We start from the raw sequence: 26,062 nt of genomic DNA, 5'->3' as shown, positions 1-26,062 counted from the left end.
TCAATATAAGAGTCAAACAGATAATTGGTTGGATAAGTTGTTTCCATTTCCCTCCAAACCAGTACACCTGAGGACTAGGTACATCAATCCTAGGACAAAAGCACAGCCACTATTTGATTTAAATACACGGTGTCACCTTGGCCACAAATTAAATACCAGTTATTAACCACATCAGACAACATTTACCTTATTGTAAGATGCAGGATGCATTGCTACTAAGCATCACAGAATGTAGAGTGAGTTACACATTAAATACCAGTTCCAAAATCTGATGAAGTGTTAGACTAGAATGTACAATTAAAGTATGAATTCCATTTTTTCAAACTGCAGGAATTACATAACGGACCATGCATCAGATTGATGCATATATTATCACTTCAATTTGTTCTCACAGACACAAATTTAATACCAGTACACAACTCACACAGAACTACTGAATGTAGCCTGTAGATCATGCCTGAGATGCAGGTTAGGTACCAATACAGAAAACTTCCACACTTGCATTCAATGGCAAAGACACATAGATTGAGAATGAACCCCACACGCACATGAAAGTCTAGAAACAGACATAAGAACAACAAATTCCAAATACACTTTCAATCCAAGGACTGACAAGTACAGAATTAAAGCTACATTCATTTGCATTGCCATTGAGTGAAAGATGTAGAATGTAGCCCAGTGTCACATACCCTACCAGAGACTGGCAAAGGTATAATAAATTCTAGAGTCTCTTATTGTACCTGAGACTGATGGCCAAAAATAAACACATTCACATCGAGCGGTAGAGATTGAAAAATACAGAATGAAGCTCATAATCCCATTCGGTATTGCACAGTGACAGGTACAAATAAACGCCCCACTCACACCCTTTACAAGGTAATGACACAGAATGAGCAGCACATTCACATAAAATAACAGAAACTGACAGATATTGAATGATTCCCAACCTCAGTGTCTGCCAGATGCTGATGAAAACTGAATTAATGCACACTCACATTCAGTTTGAGAGATTGACTAATACAGAGGTATGTCCACACTCACCAAAAACTGACATACACTGCATTAATCCCACTTTATACAGAGGACCAAACCCTGAAATGCAGAAAATAAAATCCACAGGACTACACATGGAAAAAGACAATAAGGCATAGATCAAAAGCAGTCATTAAAAGTGCCACTGACTGACAGGCATAAGACAAATCTCATTCACAGACAGTAATAGATGAAGAAAAAGTAAAATCAAATTCAGTGACACAATTATTTCCAGATATAGACAGTAAAAGACTGAATGCCACACTCACAGATGTTACGGTTAGAATTAATCTCACTCTCATGTAAATTACCCTGGACCTACTCATCCAGAAATAATAATACATCCACATGCAGGACAAGAGATGGACACATTCAGATTGAATGCAACAATATTGCACTTTACAGGTAACTGAAAGGAAGCACGGAATAGAACACTTTTTTTATTTCACAAGTGATATATTGAAGCAAATCGAATCCCACATTCACATAGTATCAGAGAATGACATTCATATAATTCATCCTGCACTCATACACAGTCCCACAACTGACAGATACAGAGAGAAATCAACATTTGGATACAGGCCCAGAGACTGTTACATACAGAATGAATGGAGCACACATGTAGTCAAAGACAGATGACTGCAGAACTGACCTCAAGCTCACACTTACTTCCAGATATTGGCAGCTTCCGAATGAACTCCACATTCACTTGTAATTCTGGGGACTGACAGATGGAATGGATCACAAAATCACATTCAGTTCCATGACTGACAGGTACATAATTCATCCCATGCTCACATACAGTACCATAGACAGACAGATACACAATTACAAGCTCTTTTGCATAAAGACTGACAGATAGAAAGTTAAATTAATTGTCACATTCAGCACCAGAGTCTGTCAGACATGGAATATGTCCCAAATCCACATCCCAAACCAGAGGCTAACAGATGCAGAATTAAGGCCATAACAACACAGCTCCAATGAATGTCAGTTACAGAATTAACCTGACAATGGATGAGCGATGGAGAGATGCAGACTGACTCTCACACTGGCTGAGTCCCAAGGGCTGATGATCACAGAATGAATCCTACAGTCACATAAAACAATGACAGACAGTGAATGTGAGCACAGAGCAGAGACTGGGCAGTACAGATTGATATCAGCACTTGCATACAGAAGCAGAGACTGACAGACACATAATAAATCTCTCACACACATGCAGTTCAGCAAGTGACAGATGCAGAGAGAATCCTACACTCTCACATGGTACAAGATTAGCAGGTAGAGAATGATTTCAACCATCACAAAAAGAAAAATGGAGATTGACAGATACAGAACAAACCTCTCTCATGTACAAGTCACAGAATTAGAAGCTACAGCATGAACCCCAAAGTTACATTCAGCACAGAAATTGCTGGAAATAGAATTATCCCCACATGATCTGAAATTGGCAGGCTTGTCAAATAGGAAAATATAAGCCGGTCAGAACTTACAGTTTCTTCTACCTGGCTCTCTGATTAGTTGAGAATTGGATCGAGAAGGGTCTGTCCAATCAGAGCTAGAATCTGGCTACAGCTTCTCAAACAATTCATAAGAACATAAGAACGAGAAGCAGGAGTAAGGAATTCAGCCCCTCGAGCGTGCCCCGCCATTCAATACGATCATGGTTGATCTCATTTCAGCCTCAACTCCAATTTCCTACCCTCTCCCCATAACCTTTCAACTCGTTACTTATTTAAAATCTGTTTATCTCCTCCTTAAATTTATTCAGCTGTTTCACAACCCTTTAAGGAAAGTAATTCCTCCTCATCCATGATTTAAATTTATCACGCCTCAGCCTAAAACTATGGCCTCTCATTCTAGAATGCCCCATAAGGGGAAACGTGCTCCACGTCTACTTTGTCTATCCCCTTTAGCATCTTATATACCTCAATTAGGTCTCCTCTCACACTTCTAAACTCCAGCGAGTATAGGCCTAAACTGCTCAATCTCTCCTCTTAAGACAAGACCCGAATCTCTGGAATCAATCTAGTAAACCACCTCTGAACTGCTTCCAATGCAAGTATATCCTTCCTCAAGTAAGGGGACCAAGACAGTGCACAGTACTCCAGGTGCAGTCTCACCAATGCCTTGTAAAGTTGCCACAGCTCTTCCCTATTCTTATACCCTATTCCTTTAGCAATAAATGTCAAAAATCCATTTGCCTTTCTTATTACCTGCTGTGCCTGTATACTAGCTTTCAGCGATTCATGCACTTGGACACCCGGATCCCTCTGCACTGAAGCATTCTGAAGTTTCTCTCCCTTTAAATAATAAGTCACCATTTTTTATTCCTCTGACCAAAATGGATAACCTCATGCTGATCCACTTTAAACTCCATCTGCCAAATTTTGGCCCATTCACCTAACCTGTCCATATCTATTTGTAAATTTCTTACTTCTTCATTGCAACTTACTTTCCCACCTATTTTGGTGTCATCTGCAAATTTAGCTATAGTACCTTCTATCCATGAATCCAAGTCATTCATGTAGATTGTAAATAGTTGGGGCCCAAGGACTGAACCCTGTGGCACCCCACTAGTTACAGCTTGCCATCCAGAAAAAGACCCATTTACCCGACTCCTTGCTTTCTGTTGGTTAGCCAATCCTATATCCAGGCTAATATTACCCCTAACTCTCTGTGACCTTATCTTGTGTATTAATCTTTTGTGCGGCACCTTATCAAAGGCCTTCTTGAAGTTCAGATATACTACATCTACAGGATCCCCATTATCCACTTTGCTTGTCACACCTTCAAAGAACTCTAGCAAATTAGTCAAACACAATTTACTCTGAATAAAACCATGCTGAGTCTGATGGATTGCATTTTGACTTTCCAAATGCCCCATTACTACTTCCTTAATGATGGATTCCAACAATTTCCCAGTGACAGACATTAAACTAACTGGTTTATAGTTTCCTACTTTCTGCCCCCTCCTCCCCAACAGCCTTTTTGAATAAGCATTTTTCCAGTCCACTGGAACCTTTCCAGAATCCAGGGAATTTTGGAATATTATAGCCAATGCATCCACTATCTCCACTGCCACTTCCTTTAAGGCCCTGGGATGTAGGCCATCAGGTCCTGGGGACTTGTCACCCTTTGATCCAATGTTTGCCCAGTACGTTTTCTCTAGTGATGGTGATGGTTCTAAGCCCCTCCTTCTCTATACCCTCTGCTCTACCTGTTACTATTGGGGTGGTACTAGTTTCCTCCCCAATACAAACTGAGGCAAAACATGGTTTAAGTGTCTCTGCCATTTCTGTGTTTACCACCATTAACTCCCAGCCTCATCCCCCAAGGGACCAACATTCACTTTAGTTACTCTCTTTCTTTTTATATACTTGAAGAAGCTTTTGCTAACAGCTTTTACTTTTTTCCCTAGTTTTCTTTCATAATTTACCTTTGCTCACTTTAGTATTTGTTTAGTAACCCTTTGTTGATCTTTAAAAGCTTCCTATTCCACAACGTATTGCTCAAAGAAACAATCTCTAATACACTCTATGAACTCTCCCTCGAGGCTACCCTTACCAATTTGATTAGCCCAGTCTATATACATATTAAAATCACCCATGATTATTTCCATGCCTTTCTTACATGCTCCTAGTATTTCCTGGTTTATAGTGTGCACTACTGCTGAACCATTGTTTGGGGACCTAAGGTTACTCCAACCAGGGATTTCTTTTCCTTGCTATTTCTTATTTCTACCCAGACTGACTCTATGTCTTGCTCTCCAGTGCCTATTTGATTCCTCACTATAGCACTGATCTCTTCCTTTACTAAAAAAGCTACATCACCTCCTTTTCCTTCCTGCCTATCCTTCTGAAACACTGAGTACCCTTGGATATTCAGCTCCCACACCAGTTCTTCCTGTAACCACGTCTCAGTAATCATCACCAAGTGAAATCTATTTATCTCTATTTGTGCTTTTAACTCATTAGATTTATTCTGAATGCTACACACATTCAGATACAAAGCCTTTAAGCTTGCCCTGTTGTCAATTTTCCCTACTCTTTTATGATTCTTTGGTGCAAAACGGCGTTCGCACACTCTGTCCCTTCCTTTCACTTTTTGGGAACAATCAGCCTCGTCACTAACCTGCACTCTTACCCTCTCCTTAAACTTTGATTTTTTAATATTTCCATGCAACTGAACCCGCCCCACCACTATTTAGTTTAAAGCCCTATCTACAACCCTAGTTATACAATTTGCCAGGACACTGGTCCCAGCCTGATTAAAGTGGAGCTGATCCGAATGGAATAGCTCCCTCTTTCCCCAATACTAATGACAATGTCCCATGAATTTGAATCCATTTCTCCCACATCAATCTTTGAGCCACACATTCACCTCTTTAATCTTGTTGACCCAATACCAGTTAGCTCGTGGCTCAGGTAGGAATCTGGAGATTATTACCTTTTTGGTTCTGCTTTTTAATTTAGCCCCTAGCTGCTTGTATTCCCTCAGCAGAGCCTCCTTCCTTGTTCCACCTCTATCGTTGGTGCCTCCGTGGACCACAACAACTGGATCTTTCCCCACCCACTCCAAGTTCCTCTGCATCCCAGATGAGATATCCCTAACCCTGGCACCAGGTTGGCAACACAGCCTTCGGGACTCTCGATCATGGCTACAGAGAACAGTATCATTCCCCTAACTATATTATACCCGAGTACAACAATATTTCTCTTTTCTCCCCCCACTTGAATGGCTCCCTGTGCCATGGTGCTATGGTCAGTTTGCTCATCCTCCCTCCAGTCCCCGCTCTCATCCACACAGGGAGCAAGAATCTCGAACCTGTTGGTTAAGGACAAGGACTGAGGCTCCTTCAGTGCTACTTCATGGATTCCTCCACCTGCCTCACTCATAGTCACACGCTCCTGTCCCTGACCCCTGGCCGAATTTAAGGACACTCTTCCCAGACTGCTTCATGGTGACGGTAACTGCAGAGGGCACTCTTCTCAGACTTCCCAGACCATTCATAATGATTATTGATAGAGAGATTAAATTCATAGAATCAGTATCTTATACCTCACCTGTCATGAATTCTAAAATATCCTTTTTTCCAGCAGGCAAATAATTGAAAGAACCAGAATAAATGTGATGTTTCCTCCAGCCAAATTGGAATGAAGATTCCCGCCAGCTCCTTCTCACACACAGTATGTACATTATCACTGACAGAGCACAGAGACACAGACAGGTCATCAGTTTCACAGTCTCAGGCAGCATAAATACTTCCAGAGTCGTTGTCCATCCACGAATCAGACAGAGTAGGAGAGATAGACGTTGTATCCATGTCACCCGCAGATGGGAGTGTCCATAAATCCCAGTCCAAATTCTCACCCGCTATCAAATTCTCACTGGGTCAATCCCACAATAGTGCTGCCTTCGCTACAAGTTAAATATCAGGTGAAACTGACATGTTTCCAGTTGCAAGCTTACAGGCTTAACGTTAATGATGCACGCTGAGATTCATGTTAATTACCAGTCCAGTATGTCATGAGTTTGTAAATTGCACTATTAATTCCCATAATGTGTCCTGACATATATCTGAGATACAAGTTCAAATCTCAAGTACATTATCAGTTTAAGATATCCTGAAAGCTAGTATAACGTGAGACAGAAATTAAGATTCTAGTTTAAAACTCACCCTGATTATGAAACTAAAAGAGACAATATCAAATTGATGAATATGAACTGAGCTATAGATTACATACTAATCCTCCATCCTCACACAGTGTCAAATGGAAATACGGTAACAATTCCAGACTGATCTCCATTTTACACCCATGTCAAAGTTCGTACTCAGAATCAGACTGAATGTCACAGATCAAATCGATTAGTACAACTTGAGTTACACTGTTACACTTGCAGACCAATCCAGTATCAGACTGAAGGATGCATTATCTTTCCCAATTGTGTTCAAAGTGACAGAGATTTAATATTGGGCCAAAACTCCCACATATGGTTTGCTTAAGCCGACCATTAGTGGCCTGTGGCTGTGCTGGAAATTTATATACAATTAACCCAATCTTACAAACTGTCCCAGACACTGAAGGTTACATGATAAATCCCATTCCCACCCAGAGTACCAGAGACTAATTCTCAAACACATGTTCAGTGCCGGATGCTGAGAGACACAAGCTGTTCACTGCACTCACTCACAATATTTGAGTGTGCGTGATGCCAAATATTTCTGACACACCAATTATACCACTGAGAGACTGTAGAAAGGGTCCAAGTGTCATATAGAGTAACAAGTGCTGACAGAAACAAATGGAAGTCCACACGCACACACATACACACACACACACACATGCACAGACACACAATAAATCCACTTCCACATACAATACCAGTGAATGAAATGTACCAATTGAAACGCACAATATCATACAGTAGCAGATACTGACAGATGTAGAATTAATCCCACTGACAGATACAGAATAATCTCATGCTCACAAACAGCACGAGGGAATGAAAGATACACATGATTCCCAACCTACATAACAATAATACAGTCATAGAATGCCATTGACAGATCCAGAATTAAGCCCACACTCACACATTAGAAGAGCCTGACAGATATATATGATTGTCATGCTCAAAAACAACACCAGAGACATTCAGGTACAAAATCAGCCCCAATTCCTATAGAGTGCCAGACAATGAAATTTGCAATATGAACCCGACACTCACCTACTCCCCTAGTGACAGATCAGAATGCCTGCCAAACACATACACAGTTCCAGGGAATAACAAATGCAGTCTGAAACTTCACTCCAAGGAATGCCAGAGACAATCAGATTCCCAATGGTTTCCACATTCACATACAGTAGCAGTGACTGGCAAAGAGTGAAACACATGCACACTCACAAACCACCATCACCATTAAGAAATTCAGAGTGAGTATCGATCTCACTTGCAATACCAGAAAGTGACTGATAGAACACATCCATTGCACACGCACCATTCCACTGCCAGGCTCAAAACGTGACCCAACACTCATGCAGCACCTGGAAATGCAAGATACAGACTGACTGTGACTCAGATATATTGTACCAGATATCAACAGAAGCAGAATGAATTCAACATTCACCTACAGTTCCACAGAGAATGTATCCACACTCACATACGGTAAACAAGACTGACAGGTTCAGAGTGTCTTTGACAAAGCACCAGTGAGTGACAGATACAGAATAAATCCCTTCCCCTCCCAATATAATGTGAACAATTCTTGCCTTTTGTGTCCATCTCTGATCTGTAAACTTCGACCTAGCAGAGTGTGCTGACCTCTGCTGGCCAGAACCAAAAACTGCAACATAGCGGAGGGAACTCACATGAACTGTTGGTGTTGCAGAAACAGGACAATATGAGTAATAAGTGATGGGATGCAATACGGCCGACACAGAGATATGAGTATTAAATCCGATAAAAAATTCAATATAACTTATGGAATCTGTAGAATTTGGAAGTTGTTGTCCTCTTGAGCAGTTGAGTCGATTAGCGCAGCAACGGAAAGCTAGGTAAGTATAGGAGGGAGAATGAATTTCATGGACCAACAAATAATGGTACATGAAGTATTCTGGGTGGAACATCTTGTGGAATGATGTACCAATTCGACCAGATGGCCCAGTGAAGTATATTCTTGGTAGAATGAATACCGACTTCCAAAGTGTTTCAGAGTTTGAGAGATACATAATGAATCTCACACAGTGTACCAGAGACAGCAACACAGAGTGAATCATACATTCACACACATCCCTAGAGACTGACAGATACATGATGAATCAGACACTCAAATCCTTTACCAGAGAGATAGTGAGACAGAATGAATCCTACACTTAAATACATACAAGCTTAGAATAGTTACAGCACAGCAAGAGGCCATTCGGCCCTTCATGTCTGTTGTCGTTCTCCACCAGAGCCACTCAGCTACTTCTGATCCCCAGCCCTCTCACCACAGCCTGGCAAACCTTTTCCCTTCAGGTGCTTATCCAATTCCCTTTTGAGAACCCCACTTTCTCCTGTCTCTAGCACATTCTCAGGCAGTGAATTGCAGATCCTAATGGCTTCCTGCATAAAAAGATTTTTCCTGAAGTCTCCATTAGTACTTTTTCCAACCACCATAAATCGATGCCTACTGCCCACAGGACCATTTTGTCATTATCTACTCTGTCTAGAACAGTCATTATTTTGAACATTTCTACCAAATCTCCTCACAGCTTTCTCTTTTTGAAGGAGAGTAACCACATCTTCTTCAATCTCTCCATGTAACTAAAGCCCCTCACCCTTACAACCATTCTTCTAAAGCTTTTCTGCACTCTTTCTAAAACCCTCACGTATTTCCAAAGGTTTGGTTCACAAAATTAGACTAATACTAGTGTCTGTGTGGCATTTTTCTGTATCTGTGCAAGGGGGCCTGTATCTGTCTGATCTCACTTGGTGTGGGAGGAGTTGCAAGGATCAGGGTAGGGACTGTCTGCACAGGCAGTCATTTTCCATAGGCACACATGTATGTTAGAGACCGACATGTACACCTCATATCCGACACAGACACAGTGCAAGGGCCAGGCAGATATAAAATTTATCCCACAGTAACAACCAATAAAAAATGGAATTATAAAAGCAAAATATTCTGGATGCTGGGAATCTGAAATAAACACAGGAAATGCTGGAAATGCACAGCAGATCTGGAAGAACCTGTGGCTTCAGGTCATGACATTTTATTGGAACTGGGAATGGTTAGTAATGTAACAGATTTATGTAGAAATTGTCACTTAGGAATACAGAACGTGAGTGTTCCTGAATAAAAGGGACATGATGTCGAAAATTTTTGTCTTGCCCTCTTCGGTGTTAATGGGATCTAAACCAGATAATGAAGCTGAGCCAAGACACAGAGTTTGTATTTATCGAGAGATTTTATTTACTTGTTTAGTCTCACAGCTCTGCTGCTTCACAACCCTATTTCCCAGCTAACCTCTCTGTATATGCGCTCAATGACAAACAATACCGTCTTTACCTAAGCTAAGCAATGTAATTCATATTATGTTAACAAACCTTAAATGACACATTGAAAGACATTAACTTTCAGAGCAGTTACAATTATACCAAATCTCAAAGGGAACAAAAACTTATACTGCATGAGAAGGGGTGCTGATTGGTTGACAAGTATTTGCTGATTGGTAGAGGGGTTGCCACGGGAATGCAACAGGGAAGAGTTAACTGCCAAGCTTTTGCCTTATTTCAAACAACCAAGTCAACTCTGATTGCTCCAGGCATTTCCCTGATTTTGGGGAAAAAGAAACACACAATAGAAAAAAAAACTGGGCTGCTGCCTACTGACAGTGTTCAAGTGACACAGAAACAGAGAAAGAAAGGGACGAGTTTAATGTGCGTCAAAGAGTTAAGCAGGGATTTTTTAGGCTGTTGAGAAGAGAAAAATATTAGGCTACTGGGACAATAGTTAACTGCAGAGTCAGTTATAGGACTCATTGTCGTGATCAGTTCCGTTGTGTTGCAACTGAAACAGTGAATATAAAGTGCAGTTATTTTGGGTGAGATAAGTCTTGGTTGAGAAGGATCAAGTGAATGCTCAAGAATTCACCACAAGAAAACAGTTTGCACGTGTGCCAGCCCCAAGAAAGAAGCCTTTGTGACAAGCCCGTGGTAACTCTTCACTGGTTTATCCATCTGTAAAGATATTGCTGGGCAAAGGAATGTTGGGAAATTGAATCACCTTCTTTTGTTTGTATTGAGATCTTTCTGACTGTTTTGTCCGGTTAATGTAGTTTGTTTTTCTTGTTTTAATAAATATTTTGTTCTTTGTGTTCAAAATTCATGAGCAGAAACATGTGAATTTCTTCAGCAACTTTTCTCACATCCGACACATGTTGGATTCTATCAAGGCAGGTTTCACTCTGAGAACTGACTTATCCAGTTTTACCATCAGCCGGGATCGTAACAGATGTTACTGTAATTCTTAGCACAATCAGGATTGGTCAGTAAGTATTGTCCTGCTTTGAAATCACATCCAATGTTGGACACTATGTTCTGAGCTTTTCAAGCAGGATCTTGGTGAGTATGCTCAGTACTTTGCCTGTTGAGAAGAGCTGAAGGCCTAAGCTGTTTGGTACGATCCAACAGCCATTGGGGCAAATGTCCACAGACCTCACATCACACTGGCACTGAAATTCATATAAAACATTAGTTATTTGTCTTGTTGGCAGAACATATTTTTAGTCTTGACAGCAGCATCCTGTTAGTGGAGAATGCCACTCGTGTTGCTACTGCATAGCAGCATTGTGAAACGGGCAGCTTTATTAGTTGTTCACGTTTCTGAGATACCTTAACCATTCTAGTGTTATCTGAAGTCGACTGGACACTTTTCAGAAAATAAAGTGGCGGGCTTAGGCCCATTGTTGAGTTTGTGTGATCTACAGTGAGCAATTACTTGATCGAGGGAGCCATTATTCCGCAGGATGGGTTTGAAGTGCCTGTTTTTGTCATCATGTTGCATGAGTAACAAATGGTCTGGTCCCTACCTATCAGTTTGCCGACATTATACCGTATGGAACTGTAGGAATCCCAACAGTGGTGGTGGGCTAGTTGTAGACAGTATTAGAGAATGCACTGGCAGATTTCTCAAGTAGTACATTGAGGAAAGAGGGCTCCTTTGGCGGGTCAATTTCAATGAGAATAGAGCAGGTTAGAGCCCATTAAGGTGTCACAGGATTTTTTTTTACATGTAGCTGCAGATGCAGAAAAAGAAAATGTGTAACTAATGTATCAGAGACATGAAAGGGATAGGATGTTAGGGGTCATTTCATTGAAGACACGTTTCTCGTGGAAATGGGCAAAGATGTTTACAAGAGCTGGGCCTAGAGGGTGTCCCATGGCAACACCATCTCTTTGGGCATACACGGTGTCATTAAAACTGAAATCAGCTGCATGAGTTGCTGAGTTCATATGATCAATGAACACAGATTCAAACAATGGCAGTGAGACCAGATCATCATGAAATAATGACGTGGTTCAAATGTGAATGGCTTCCTTGAGTGGTACATTAATCAAGAGGCTAGCAATGTCAAACAAGCAACAAGCACATGCACACACCATTGCTATCAATATGCAAGTCCTGTATGGGCTTCAGAAAGGAGAAGAATCCCTTCACCATGTATGTGGAAAACTCGCTCAGAAACGTTTGCAGCAACTCACTCAGCCATTTGGCCAATTCATGTTGTGAAGAATCAGTCAGAGATGAGATAGGATGTAAAGGGAAATCGCTTTTTCTGAGTCTTTGGTAGCCCATGCATACGTGGACACAGTGAATCATGAGGGAAAATCCTCCCATATACTCCACCAGGCAGTTCATTTCTCCACACTGTCATTCTGCAATTGGACAACGCTTAATAAACAATCCCAATTGTGCTAAGAATTACAATTGCAGTGTGAACTAGGGCGCACAGTTTATAAAATAATGGGTCCCCTATTTACGATGGAGATAATGAGTAATTTATTTTCAGAGAATGGTTAGTATTTGAATTATATTCCCAAGAGAGCGTTGGAGGCTGGATCATTAAATATATTCAAGGCTGAGTTAGATTCTATGAGGAAGTCAAGGGTTGTGGGAGACAAGCAGGAAAGTGGAGTTGAGGCCACAATCAGATCAGCCATGATCGTGTTCAATGGCAGAATAGGCTCGAAGGGCTGAATGGCCTACTGCTGCTCCAATCTCTAAAGTTCTTTGTACTGTAACCTCTGTCCCTATTTTGATTATTTTTTCACATTTGGTTTAAACCTCAATTTTCTGTCATTTTTTTTTGCTTTCGGTTGGCAGCTGCTCCTCATTTTTCCATTCACACCTCTTTTCGACACATCTCTGTTTTTTGTTACATGTTCCTTTAACTCTCCCTTTTGCGTTGCAGCACCAATTCTTTCGTCATTTAATATCTCCTGCCACGTAGAACTTCAGCCATCTCCTCTGCCTCCACAGCCTCCCTTTCATTGACTGCCCATTTCTTGGTAATAGTCTTCAGTGTCACCTGCTAATCTTTTGTCATACACTCCCTCTGTTGTTCGAGTTTCCTTTTTGAGCTCTCCTCTGTAATTTCTGTATTCTGCTTGGTTCTCTAATTTATTATGAATCTGACATTTATCATTAGCCTGTTTTCGGATTTCCCACAAAGCACAGGATGTGTAGGCAAAAGCTCTCAGCTTTCCCAAAATTACACTGAAATGAGCTGCCTGTTTAATTAAAGTTTTCGTTATTTAGAATGTTTCGCTCCTTCCGGCTTGTATCTTTGCTGTTGTCTCTCGGTTTAATTTACACAGCAGCTCATTCCCCCTCTACACCTAATTCCCACTTTCAACAAATCCACATTATAAACTCTTCACTCTGCAATTTACTTTTTCTGTGTTTGAGCTCGCAGGTCAATCGAGTTCTTGGATGTAATTTAATTGTCCCACTTAATTTACCTGAAAGTAATGTTTTTGTTTGAATTATCAACTCATTTGTACTGTAATTATAATTTATATGGATTCCATCTTTCAACAAACTAAGTTTTCAAATAAAAACCTAGAGATAATTGAGTTGTTCTGCAAAGATCCGTCTATTCCACTCAGTTCAATAAACCCTGTCAGAATACTTTATCCAGACAACATCTCTCCTTGGTCAACTGATGCTGCACTGAAGTCTCAGCTTTTACACATTAACCTTCACGTGAGTTGATCCAGTTTTGATGTCAACTTGTTCGCTGGTGTCGATTTACTCGGATTCTTCGCCTGATTTCTCTCCTGTCCAAGGAAGCTCTCTGAGCGGAGTTCTCAATAATAACTTGACTTTTCCTCACAGGATTTCAGTCTAAATGATTTTTGAACTATTTTATTAAAGGATTTAATTTTGTTCCTGTCTCCCTAGCTCTCCTCATGGTTAGGCAGGAAGTGTTACTGCTGTGTTGTCAAGCAGATGACAGATTTATTTGAAAAGTAATTGTGACCGGATTTTGGGTTTGAGTCAAGTCACAAATCTGGTTGTGATGCATTGTGGCCTCATCTGTCACGTGACCTGCCAGGGGATGACCTCATAGTTGCCCCAGTCCTGTAGCTGTGGATTGGGCGATTTGTTAAAAACTTTCACTGGTGCTGATTTGGCCGCATTTGGCTTTGAAACATAAGTGTATGTCCCCAAAACCCGTGCCAGAATTTGTGTGTAACAAGGAAGTTTGACACTCCAGTACAGTACTGAGGGAGGGCTGCACTATTGTCGATGCTGTCCTTAAATAATGATGATAAACCAAGGCCCAGCCCACCCTCTTATTTTATCCTAAGTGACCCCATGGCGCTGTGCCGTAGACACACGAGCAGTGGAGTTATGCCCCGAGCACTCAATTATCATCCCAAAGCCTGTTCACATTGTTGTTTGTGGGTGTTTCCTGTGCAGAAATTAGCTGCCCCTTTCTGACAGAAAGTGTCTGTTCCTTTTCCCGGAATCAGTTTCATTTCCCAGAAAACACGAAACTTGGTTTAAAACTCAACTCAGGTGGAATTCAAAATGACAAGAATTCCATCAGCAATAAAGGGTACAGGCGTTAATTGATCAGAATGTGTGAGGGACTGTTATGACGTGGCAGATGATGTGTACCAGGTGGTCCAAATCCACGACTGATACTTGGTTGTGTTATCTCAAGGGTTTTGCAATTTGTATTCATTACGAGATGTGTGCACTGAATTCAGGAGCAATCTGGCAGGACATTTAGAAATTTTAAAAATTAAATTTAATGTTTATTAAAAGTAAAAGATGTCAAGTACATACATAAGACTACAAATATTACCATAATAACTCCTTAAGTTACTAATTAACCTACCCCCTAGTTACACTCCTTTTAAGGTCTGAAATAGTTTTTAGAATTAAAGCAGGCTCAGCAAGTTAACACAATACCCTGGACAGTGGAATGCCTTATGGCTTTTCTCCAACTCCCGTTTAGTTAGACAGCAGACTTACGCAAAAATGCTGGAGGCTTCATTAAGGCCATTTCACACACTCCTGTTAGGTTTTAAATGTCCTTATCCAACATAACCTTTCATTCTCCTTTATATATGTTTCTCTCTTTTTAATATGAAAATTCTAACGTCCCATATGTCGTTGAAATTGTCTCTTCTTCACAATATAAAAAAAACTTCCAATTCGCCACTATTTCCAATAACCTTTGGGAAAAATAAACATATTCCTTAGCCTTGCTTATCTGGCTAGTTGTAAACTGACTGAGATCCTTTGAAATCCAAATATCCCTTCATTTATCCAAAAATGCAAATTCCCTTCACACCTTACATGCTAACCCAGCTTCCATGTTTACTCATTCGCATGTCAAGCACCTAACTTCTTCTGATGAGTTTAATCTATCAGTCTACTTGACTCCAAATGTAATTACATTGCACACAGACAGACCCAACTATACTTACCCCATAAAATTACTTCACAATAAAGCAGAAAAATATTATGAAAACTATTATACTTTCACGACAAGAAGTAATTCTTTCTGTGTAAAGTATCGATTTCAGTAAATAAATATCCTCGGTGTACCACTTCTGTATAATCCTGAGCAATAACTGGTGGCAGGTTTTTAAGATGACGAAAAATTGCCTAGCGCTATTGAAGAAGCGCAGTGAATTCTCCTGCTGCCCTTCACAACATTCCTGACTCAGTAACACCACCAGAAACAGCTGCACACAAAGAACTTACTGAAGGGCCAAAGTTTAATATAGAAAACCAAACCCCTCCCGGGCTTCAAAAAGGAACACATTGATCTTCAGAAAACCTTCTTCATCAACTCCAATATCTGATCATTGAGAAACAGGTATCTCCTCCCGCTTGGCTTCATTATGTGCGGAAATTGGAATTTTCTTGTTTCACAGCTCATGAAAGTACCTGGGAGCAGTTTGAACAGCATTTCCTGTGTTTCAATGAGGAATTGTCACCTGATAAATTTTTAAAAAATCACAGAAAATGCTTGTAACACGGAGCAGGTTTGTTCATCACAGTATTAATACAAGCTCACTTCTCCATCCAATCAGTGAGTTATGTAGACACTGAGGGAATATTAACAGAGAGGGAAACAATTGGTTTCTAATTCCGCTCCCCTGCTGACTATTCCGAAAATCACGACGGAAGTGGGTCAATAGACGGATTTTTAAGGATTTAAACTCCCAAATGCTGATCAAAGGATGGAAGCTGGTAAAATGTGGGAAATGCAGTTAGGAGAGGAAAATTTCCTTCTTTGTAGAATTTTCTGGGAGACGAGTTGTGTGTGGAATTGTAGCTCAGCAGTAGAGATTGTCAATTTTGAGAGAATAATGGGACCAACAAGCGAAGACACCTCATTTTATTTCCTTCCGGATTTAGTTTTTCTTTATGAAGAGGGGGTGGAGGAACGGATGTAAACTATTCTTCCCCCAAGTCTGTTTTGCCATTTAATGAACTCATGACTGGTCTGTATTTTTGCTCCATTTACCCCTCTTCGTTTCGTAACCCTTAAAACACTGAACAAACAAGAGCTATCGATTTCAGTTTGGAACTTATGGGTTGACCCCCAGCGTTTACAGTTGTTTGGGGGAGGGCATTTCCACCATCCTTTGTGTGAAGACGTGCTTCCTAAAATTACCTCTGAAGGGCTTCATTCTAATTTAAAGGTTAAGTCCCCTTGGTGAGGACAACTCCACCCCTCCACCAACCCATCCCCCAACACCCAGCCCCCTCCCCGTCGTACCAGAGGTGATAGTTTCCCTCTATCTACCCTGTCAAAACACTCAAGCACTGTAAACATCTCATGTGGATCACCCCTTAGTCTCTGATATTCAAGGTATTACAATACTAGTATTTACAATCTGTCCTTGTCGTTTGAATCTGGTATCACTCTGATGAAATTCTACCACTCCCACTCCAAGGACAATCTAACGTCCTGCCGTCTGTTGTCAGGAACAGAACGCATTGTTCTAAACAGAGTTTTATTCACCTGTAATATGATTCCCAGTACCTCGTATTCTATTAGCCTTAGATGTTATTTTTACCTTCCTGTCCACTAGCTTTTAATGATGTTTGTACATCTCTCTCTTGGCTCCTCCACAGTTTCAAATATCTCACCACAAAAATAAACAACCTTTTCTGTATATTATAGGTTTAATTAGATGACCCATCACTTTAAAGCTCATTTGCTAAAACTTGCTCACTCACTGAACTTATCAAGAAAATGTCAGACTAAATGTGTTCCGCCAGGATAATGTGATTTCTTTTCTGCTCCATCACCATTAACTTTTCCAGTTGTTCTTTCAGCTACTGTAAATCCGGAGAATGAAAGGGAAGGAAAAGTCCTGCTCCCTTTCCTGAATCCTATTTGTTCATCAATCCAATAAAACCTGGGGAAAGGACTGTAATAGCTCAGTATCAATTTTGATTAAGTCTGAAAATTTCCAATTAAAATAAATTCATTCCAGGGATGTGAGCTTCGCTGGTTTGGACAGCATTTATTGCCCATCTCTAATTGGCCTTGAGAATGTGGTAGTGACCTTACTTCTTGAACCGCTGCGGTCCATGTGGTGTAGGTACGCCCACAGTGCTGTCAGGAAGAGAATTCCAGGATGTTTACAACCGACAATGAAGGAACAGCGGTATATTTCCAAGTCAAGGTGGTGTGTGGCTTGGAGGTTAATTTCCAGGTGAGGGTGTTCCCATCTATTTGCTGACCTTGCCCTTCTACATGGTAGTGGTCGAGGGTGTGGAAGTTGCTGCCGAAGGAGCCTTGGTGAGTTTCTGCAGTGCACCTTGGAGATGGTACATGCTGCTGCTACTGTGCATCGGCAGTGGAGGGAGTGGATGTTTGTGGAATTGGTCTCTATCATGCGAGCTGCTTTGTCTTGGACGGTGTCAAGCGTCTTGAGTGTTGTGGGAGCTGCACTTATCCAGGCAAGTGGTAAGTTTTCCATCATACTCCAGACTTGTGTCTTGTAAATGGTGGACAGGGTTTGGGGAGTTAGGAGGTGAGTTATTCGCCTTACGATTCTTAGCATCTGACCTTGTATTATAGCCATTATGGCTATTCCAGTTCAGTTTATGGTCACTGGTAACCCCCCAGGATGTTGATAGTGGGGGATTCAGTTATGGTAATGCCATTGAACATCAAGACAATGTTTGGATTCTCACTTCTTGGAGATGATTATTGCCTGATACTTGTGTGACGCGAATTTTGCTTGTCACTTGTCAGCTCCAGTGAGACACTGACAAGCATCCGATTCCAGGCCATTTTTATGCAAAACGTACCCAAACAGGAAGAAGCAATTAACTAAAAATATCCAATAACTTGATTCGAACCCACGTGTGAAAAGCACAACTGTTTCATTTTCCCTCCCCTCAGCACCGATCTCAGCTTTAAGTCATTGTCTGATATTTTTTTTTTCCAGCCATGAAGAGTTGGCAAGAAGGTTCTGGAATTGCAGCCAGGTGTGCAATGTTGGAAATGCGGTTACTGTAAACAAAGCAAAAAATCTATCACTTCCAGTCAGGAACTGTTTGAAATGGAGCAGTGTGAAACATTTCCTGAGGATTTTTTTTTATCTATTCATTGGCTTTCAATCTTTTCATCAATGGGAAAAAATATTGTTTAATGAGTATAACAAACAAAGACTTGAGCTGATCTTAAATACCTGTGCTTAAACTCCCCTTCACATTCCTTTGATAAGAGCATCTCCAGTTTTTATTTTTAAGTCCACCCACATACTGAATCCCTCACCACTGATCCCATTGCAGTAAATTTCCACTGAACGCTCTCCAGGGTCTTCGTGTTCTTGCTAAATGTTTTCCCGAGCCCTCACCAAGATCTTATATTCCACATTACAACGTGATACCCCTCCAATTCTTTCAATCTCATTTATCCGCGTCATTTTTATAAACTAAGCCAATAATTCCTTAGAGATGAGAGCTTCCTTCAACATTAGTCTCCTTAAAGATGTGGAAAAATGACCTTACAATATCCAATGAATAAGCTCTAATGAAATTTTCCAATCAGCCCATGTACAGCCCGCCCTCTTCATTCCACTTATTGTTATTTTTATTTTCACAATCCTACTGCTTCAGCACAAATGCTTCGCTCCTCTCCTTTAAACCCTCTGCAATAAAAGTGCTCACTTCCTCCATCGACAATTTGCAAATTACTTATTTTACATGTAACCCGTGTTAAAGAAGAGGTACTAGAAGGTGTGGCTGTGCTTAATGTTGATAAGTCAGTGGGACCAAATGGAATGCATCTGATCATGTTGAGGGTTGTATTAGTGGAAATTGTGAAGGTACTGGACTGAACCTTCTGAATTTGATTTTTTTTTACAGTTACAAACCACTTTGTTACTCCAGGATGCAGAAATGAATAAAAGTGAATCAGTGTTGAACAGATTCTGACATCCCTCAACTCCATTTTATTTTAAAAGGTAAACTTCTCCTCGATGTAACTGTGTTCCTCTAAGAATGAGATCACCACGTCCTGGGAATACAGCAGCAATGCCGCCAAGGTCTGATCTTCAACCTTGAACCTCAGTGAAATGTAGTCACCCTCCCCTCCGAATCTGATCGCCACCTCAAGCCCAACGTTCAGCTTGGGTGGGCAAACAAAACAACCTGATTCCCCTCGTCCTCCAGCGCAAACTGAACTCCAGAGGTGAGGTGAGAGTGACTGCCCTTGACATCAAGGCAGCTTTTGACTGTGTGGCATTATGGAGCCCCAGCAAAACTGGAGACAATGGGAATCGTGGGCCGGGGGCTGGGAGGGGCGGGGCTGGTGATGGGCCGGGAGGTGGGGAGCTCTCTGCTGGTTGTAGTCAATCCCAGCACAAAGAAAGATGATTGTGGTTGTGGAGATCAATTATCTCAGTTCCAGGACATAACTGCAGGAGTTCCTCAGTGTGGTGTCCTAGGCCCAACCATCTTCAGCTGCTTCACCAATGACCTTACTTCCAGCAGAATTGGGAATGTTCGCTGATGATTACTCAATGATCGGCACCATTTTCAACACCTCCGATACTGAAGCAGCCCATGTCCAAATCATCACCCACCCTCTGTCCAGAAGACACGGGACTGCAAAGAACTCTAAGAAATCTCCTCTCAGATTCCTCGTCTCCAAGGTAAATATCCCCTACCGCTACAATGTACCGAGGTAATTTAAGCTCCTCGCCATAAAGCCGCGGGTATTGTATGCTTCATGAACGATTCTTTCAACCTGCACTGCCGCCTTCAATGATTTATGCAGTTGTACATCATTTCCCGCTGTTTCGGCACCGTCTTTGGAACTGTAAACTTTATTTTGTCTTTTCTCCCCCTGTTCTTCCGACCAAAATGAATCACTTCACCCTTCTCTGCAAAAAAAATCAGTCACCACTTGTCCGCCCTGCTTTCCAACCTATGTCTCTTTGAAGGAAATTGCTATTTCTCTCGAACTTCTATAGCTCTGTTAACAGGCACAGGACGTCCAAAACACTTCACAGGCAATGAGTGCTTTTGAAATGTCGTCATTTTTCAAATGTGGGAAATTGCTGACCGTTTGAACCTTGTGTTCTGCAGTGTCAGAAATTCCCTTGTGTCGAATGGCAAATAGGACCTGCGTGTCTCTGGCTCTGTGGCGCAACGGATAGCGTGTTGGACTTCTAGCTGCTGTCATATAAGAGATTCAAAGGTTGTGGGTTCGAGTCCCACCAGAGTCATTTTTCAGATAAAGGTTTGAAGCAAATCAGCAACTGGATCATCCATGTTCTCAGTTGCCGTCACCAACCTCCTTCTGTACAGGTAAATCCAGTCACTCTCCGCTTTCCAACCTGAACCACTAAATACAAGAAAATTTGCCACCTAACAGTGAAACAGGTGGCAAAAGGAGTAGAGCCGCTTCGCCGCTACAAGGATACGGAATTGGCTGAGTGGCAAGAAACAGAGGTTGGTGGTAAATGGATGTTTTTCGGCCTGGCGGCAGGGTTGGGACCTTTGCTGTTCCTGATAAATATCAATGACCGAGACCTTTCTGCCCAGGACAAAATTTCAACGTTTGCGGAGGATACAAAGCTTGGAAGCATTGTGGAGAGTGTGGAGGATAGTGTAGGACTTCAAATGGACTTTGTAGCTGTTGGTGCAAATGGAGAGACAGGTGGCAGATGAAGTTCAATGGAGAGAGGTTTGGTTGGTAGAACATGGAGAGACAACATAAAATGAAGGGTGCAACTCTAAGGGAGGTGGAGAAGCAATGGGACTTGGGTGTTTATGTACATAAATTATTGAAGGTGGCAGGACAGGTTGAGAGAGTTTTTCCATCAACCATACTGTATCCTGGGCTTTATTGATAAAAGGATAGAGTGCAAGAGTAAGAGGCTATGTTGAATTTGTATAATTCATGAGTTCGGCCTCAACAAGAGTATTGCGTCCGGTTCTGGGCCCACTCTTTAGGGAGGATGTGGAGGTGCTGGAGAGATTGCAGAAAAGATTCACGTGAATGGTTCCAGGGACGAGGTTATGAGGATATGTTGGAGAAGATAGGGCTGTTTTCCTCAGAGAAAAAAGGTTAAGACGAGATTAGATAGAGGTGTTCAAAATTATTAGAAGTCTGGAGAGAGTAGATAGGGAGAAATTCTTTTCACTCGTGAGAGGATCGAAAATGATATTTGATTAGTAAAAAAAAGCGAACTGCTTTCAGAAGTTTTTTTTTTAATTATTATTTTGATGCGAGTGATTAGGGTCTGGAATGCACTGTCTAAGAGTATGATGGAGTCAGGGTCAACTGAATCATTCAAAAGGGAATTATAATGTTATCTGAAAATGAAGAATGTGTAGGGTTACGGGGAGAAGGTGGGGGAATGGTTCAAGAGTTGGTCATTCGGAGAGCCTGTGAAGACATGATGGGCCAAATGTCCTCTTTCTGTGCAGTAACAATGCAGTTTTTCGGTGATATGTAGCCAACGAACATCAGTGACATGCAGCATAACACGACTTCCCATAACTGCTCCGTCATCTTTCCAAACTGTTTCTGACAGACAGCTCGAAACAAGAATGTTGTGAGTCTACACCCCTGAACATCAAGGCCAACACGATTATCACAGCTGGAATGAACAGTTCATGTTGCAGCTTCAGATCAGACACTGGATTATCACATGCGCTCTGTCAGACTGCATGTTCCTTCAGTCAAGTTTCCAATTGGACACTTGGAATGAGCAGCTGTGTGAATATTAATGGTCCAGGGGTAGATTTCATTTTTGCCAGACTGGATTCTCAGTTCCATTCCCAGACATTTCCCTTTCTCTTTCTGAATCCAAACTTGGTCCCTTATTCATTTCCGCTTTTCAGTGTTTCATCGGCGGCCACGTTTCTATCTGTCTGAGCCTTTCGCTCTGCAATTCCTTCTAGAAACGGCCCCAATTGCCAACCACCGCCCCCCACCCCGACCCCCATCCCCACCCCGCTTAAGACCCTCGTAAAAGCCATCCCTTTGACCAAGGTTTTGTTCAGCTTTCCAAATTTATGTTTCAGTGTCGAATGTTGCTTGACTGAGCTCCTTTGAAGAGGTTTGGGAAGTTTTATTCAATTGCGGTGCTGTTGTTGAAATTGTTCAAATTTGGATAAATTAATTTTCAGAATCAATTTTGTTAAAATTTTCCTCGAATTTTCTCCAATTGTTTCGCGTTGCAAAACTCCTGCCATGAGGTGTTCACATGATGACCAGTTTGATAGAGTAAATCAGGAGAAACTGTTCCCACTGACGGAAGGGTCGCTAACCAGAGGGCACAGTTTGACGCTGATTGGAAAAATAGTCAGGAGAGAGATGAGGAGAATATATTTTACACAGAATGTTGTTGTGAAATGGAAGCTTTCTGGACGGGTGGTGGAAGCAGATTCAATAATAACTTTCTAAAGACATTTGGAGAAATATCTGAAAAGAAATACAATACAGGAATTTGGGGAGAGAGCTCGGATGTGGGGGAAATCATATCGCTCAACCAAAGACCCAGCACAGGCGGAATGAGCTCTGCCTGTCCTGTATTATTCTATGATTCATGGATAGAAATCAGTCCTACATCCTGTGGGACACACGGTAAAATATTTCTTCTTTCAGGAAATAGTAACTGATTTGCAGGTATGACTATGTCTGTTTAAATGTGGTTTGTTACCAGTTCCAGATTATTGAATTTAACGGGTTGCGTTATCAGGCAAGGAGCTTACTGTGATATAAAAACAGGAAATGCTGGAAACACTCAGTAGCAAATGTAATTGGAAAACGGATTAATGTTTCAAGTTAATGATACTCCAGCAGAACTGAGGAAAGAGAGAAATGTAATAGGTTTTGAACAAGTGAAAGAGTCGGGGGCTGGGAAGAGGTTGAGGAAAAGCGCAGGTCTGTGATGGTGTGGGTGCCCGGAGAGATGAAATTACAAAAAAAAAGGTATCACGGGGCAAATCCAAAGGGAACAGACAAAGAAACAAACGATTGGCCCAGATGAGGTGTGAATGGCTGGATAGCAGCCGTCCAATTGCAATGAGAAAGAATAGAGAATGAGGGAAAAGACGAAATAGCAAAAAACACATGAAACAAGATGGAGATAGAGTTTATAATCTAAAAGTATTGAACTCAGTGTGAGTCCTGAAATCTGTAGGTTGCCGAGTTGAAAGATGACCGTGTTCTTCCTCGGGTTTACGTTAATCTTCATTGGAACGGTGCAGCAGACCAAGGGCAGAAAGGTCAGAGTGGGAGCAAGGTGGCGAATTGAAATTACAAGTGGCAGGAAAGTCGGAGTCAGGCTTGCGGACTGAAAGGAGGTGTTGGCAAAGCGGTCACTCAGTCTGTGGGGCCTCATCAAGTAGCGGAGGCCATATGGTGAACACCAAATACATTATCTTAAATTGAAAGCAGGACAAGTGTATCACTGTTACACTTGGAATGAGTGTTTGGGGCCTTGAATGTTGAGAATGGAAGAGGTAAAATAAAAGATTCAATTCATGCAGTTGCATGGGATTGTGCCCTAGGATGAGTGCCGAGTGAATGGCCCGTTTCGAATGGTGATTGTGGAGGAGAAGGGAGGGTGTTTTTCGTGGTCATATCATGCTGGCTGTGGTGGAAATGTCGGAGGATAATGTGTCGAATATGGAAACAGGCGGGCTGGACGGTGAAAACAAGCGCCACTGAATCAACTCCGCTCAGTTTACACAGGATGCAATAATCCGCATTTTCCGGTCAGCAGCAATTACCACCTCACACAAAGATTTTGCCTCCCCGATGTTCCTGCACATTTCTCCAAGGATCTTGCCGTCCTGATGTCAGAGAAATGTACAGTCCCGCTCCCATCTAACTCCCCCATCTAAACCCAACGGCAGAGTCATGGAACGAAAGGACGTGGCCCCTTTTTACAGCATTAGCTGCCTTATTCTGGTAGTTTAAATATCGAGTCATTGACTGTGGGTGAGCGAATACATGACTGACTGGGTGAGTTGGTGAGGCAGCATCTGGTGGACTGTGTACAGTTTTAGTCTTCTTAGTTAAGAAAGGATATAATTGCATTACAGCAGGTCAGAGAAGATTCAGTCGACTGGTTCCTGGAATGGAAGGGTTTCCTTATGAGAAAAGGTTGAGGAGGTTGGACCTATAGCCATTGGAGTTTAGAGGAATGGGAGGTGATCTTATTGAAAGATATAAAATCCTGAGGGGACTTGACAGGGTGGCTGCTGAGACTATGTTTTCTTTTGTGGGGGACTCTACAATCAGGTGACTCAGTTTAAAAATATCGGGCTCTCCCATTTCAGACTGACAGAAGGTAATTTGTTTTCTCTCTGTCTCAGTGGGACATAAATCTGCGGATTTCTCTTCCCCAGAGAGCAGTGGAGGCTGGGTCATTGAAAATTTTCAAGGCTGAGTTGGAGAGATTTTTGACAAAGATGTGTGTCAAGACTTATGGGGGGCAGACAGGAAAGTGGAGTTGCGGCCACATTCAGATCAGCCATCCTGGAGCAGCTTCGAGGGGCTGAATGGCCTGTTACTGCTCCTGATTTTCGTGTTCTTGTTCCTGTGTGCCTCTCTCGGCACTTCTGTCCCTGTCCTGCTCACCGTCTCGCTTGCCGGACTGCTCGGCGCCTCAGTAACCTCCCGCTCTCCGGCCTGCTCCCTACCCCTCACCGCCTCACTTGCTGTTCCGCTTGTCACCATCTCCTCAGTTCTTGTGGTGAGATGGGCGGCGACAGGAGTCAGGAGGGAGGTGCCGAGTGGGAGGTGAGCGTCTTCGTAGTGGGGTAGCGAGCGGTGCGGCAAGAGGGTCGGCGTGTAGCGCAGCGAGCGAGGCGGGGAGGGTCTGGGGTCTGGGCACCTGGCATTCGGGAGCATGGGAGTGAGTGGGAGGCAGCAAGTGGGCGACGGCCAATGGCTGAACAACGAGGACGTCAGCGGTGGGAGGAACGGCGCACGCACCGGCAGACTGAGTGGGTGCCGAGTTCCTGTTCCAGCTCGGTGTCAGGAGTTACAGTGTAAAACTGATCACAATTCTAGCATTGCTGAGTTCTGATGAAATGTCATCGACCTGAAACGTGAACACCCTTTCACTGTCCACGCTGCTGCCTGCCATGAGGTGTAATTCTTAATTGTTTTCTGGTGTTACGACAGAAACCCAAAAGGAGTGTTGGCGCACTCTGGAGGACAATGAATGCACATAGCGGATATCTTGCTTACCTGTGGAAGGCTCGTTGGTCTAGAGGTATGATTCTCGCTTTGGGGTTTTCGTTAAACGATCGTGCGAGAGGTCCCGGGTTCAAATCCCGAACGACCCCACTTGTGACGCATATTTTTTACGAGCTAAAAGGCGGGTTTTACTTAAACCGGGCGAGTTTTTACAACCTGAGAAGTCATTATAAGCAAATTATCACTGCAAAGCACGTGGAGTAAATGAAGAAACTTGCTCATGTAATTGGTCGGTTAATTTATCCTAATAAAAGAAGTTTAAG

General features: G+C 42.1%; 1 long non-coding RNA gene and 1 other non-coding gene across 2 annotated transcripts in view; one reads left to right on the top strand and one right to left on the bottom strand.

Annotated features, from left to right (window-relative positions):
* LOC144670421 (uncharacterized) overlaps positions 1 to 26,062 on the bottom strand; it is a 918,626-nt gene that overhangs the window by 178,189 nt on the left and 714,375 nt on the right. The window lies entirely within an intron of this gene.
* trnar-ucu (transfer RNA arginine (anticodon UCU)) lies at positions 20,712 to 20,802 on the top strand. Its single transcript is given in 2 exon segments — positions 20,712 to 20,748; positions 20,767 to 20,802. It is a non-coding gene; the product is annotated as a tRNA-Arg (tRNA).

The sequence above is a fragment of the Cetorhinus maximus genome, chromosome 31 (genome assembly GCF_964194155.1).
Source record: "Cetorhinus maximus chromosome 31, sCetMax3.hap1.1, whole genome shotgun sequence".
In the NCBI taxonomy this organism is placed as follows: domain Eukaryota; kingdom Metazoa; phylum Chordata; class Chondrichthyes; order Lamniformes; family Cetorhinidae; genus Cetorhinus; species Cetorhinus maximus.
The sequence above is the reverse complement of the archived record's forward strand: the minus strand, read 5'-3'. Positions and strand labels throughout refer to the sequence as shown.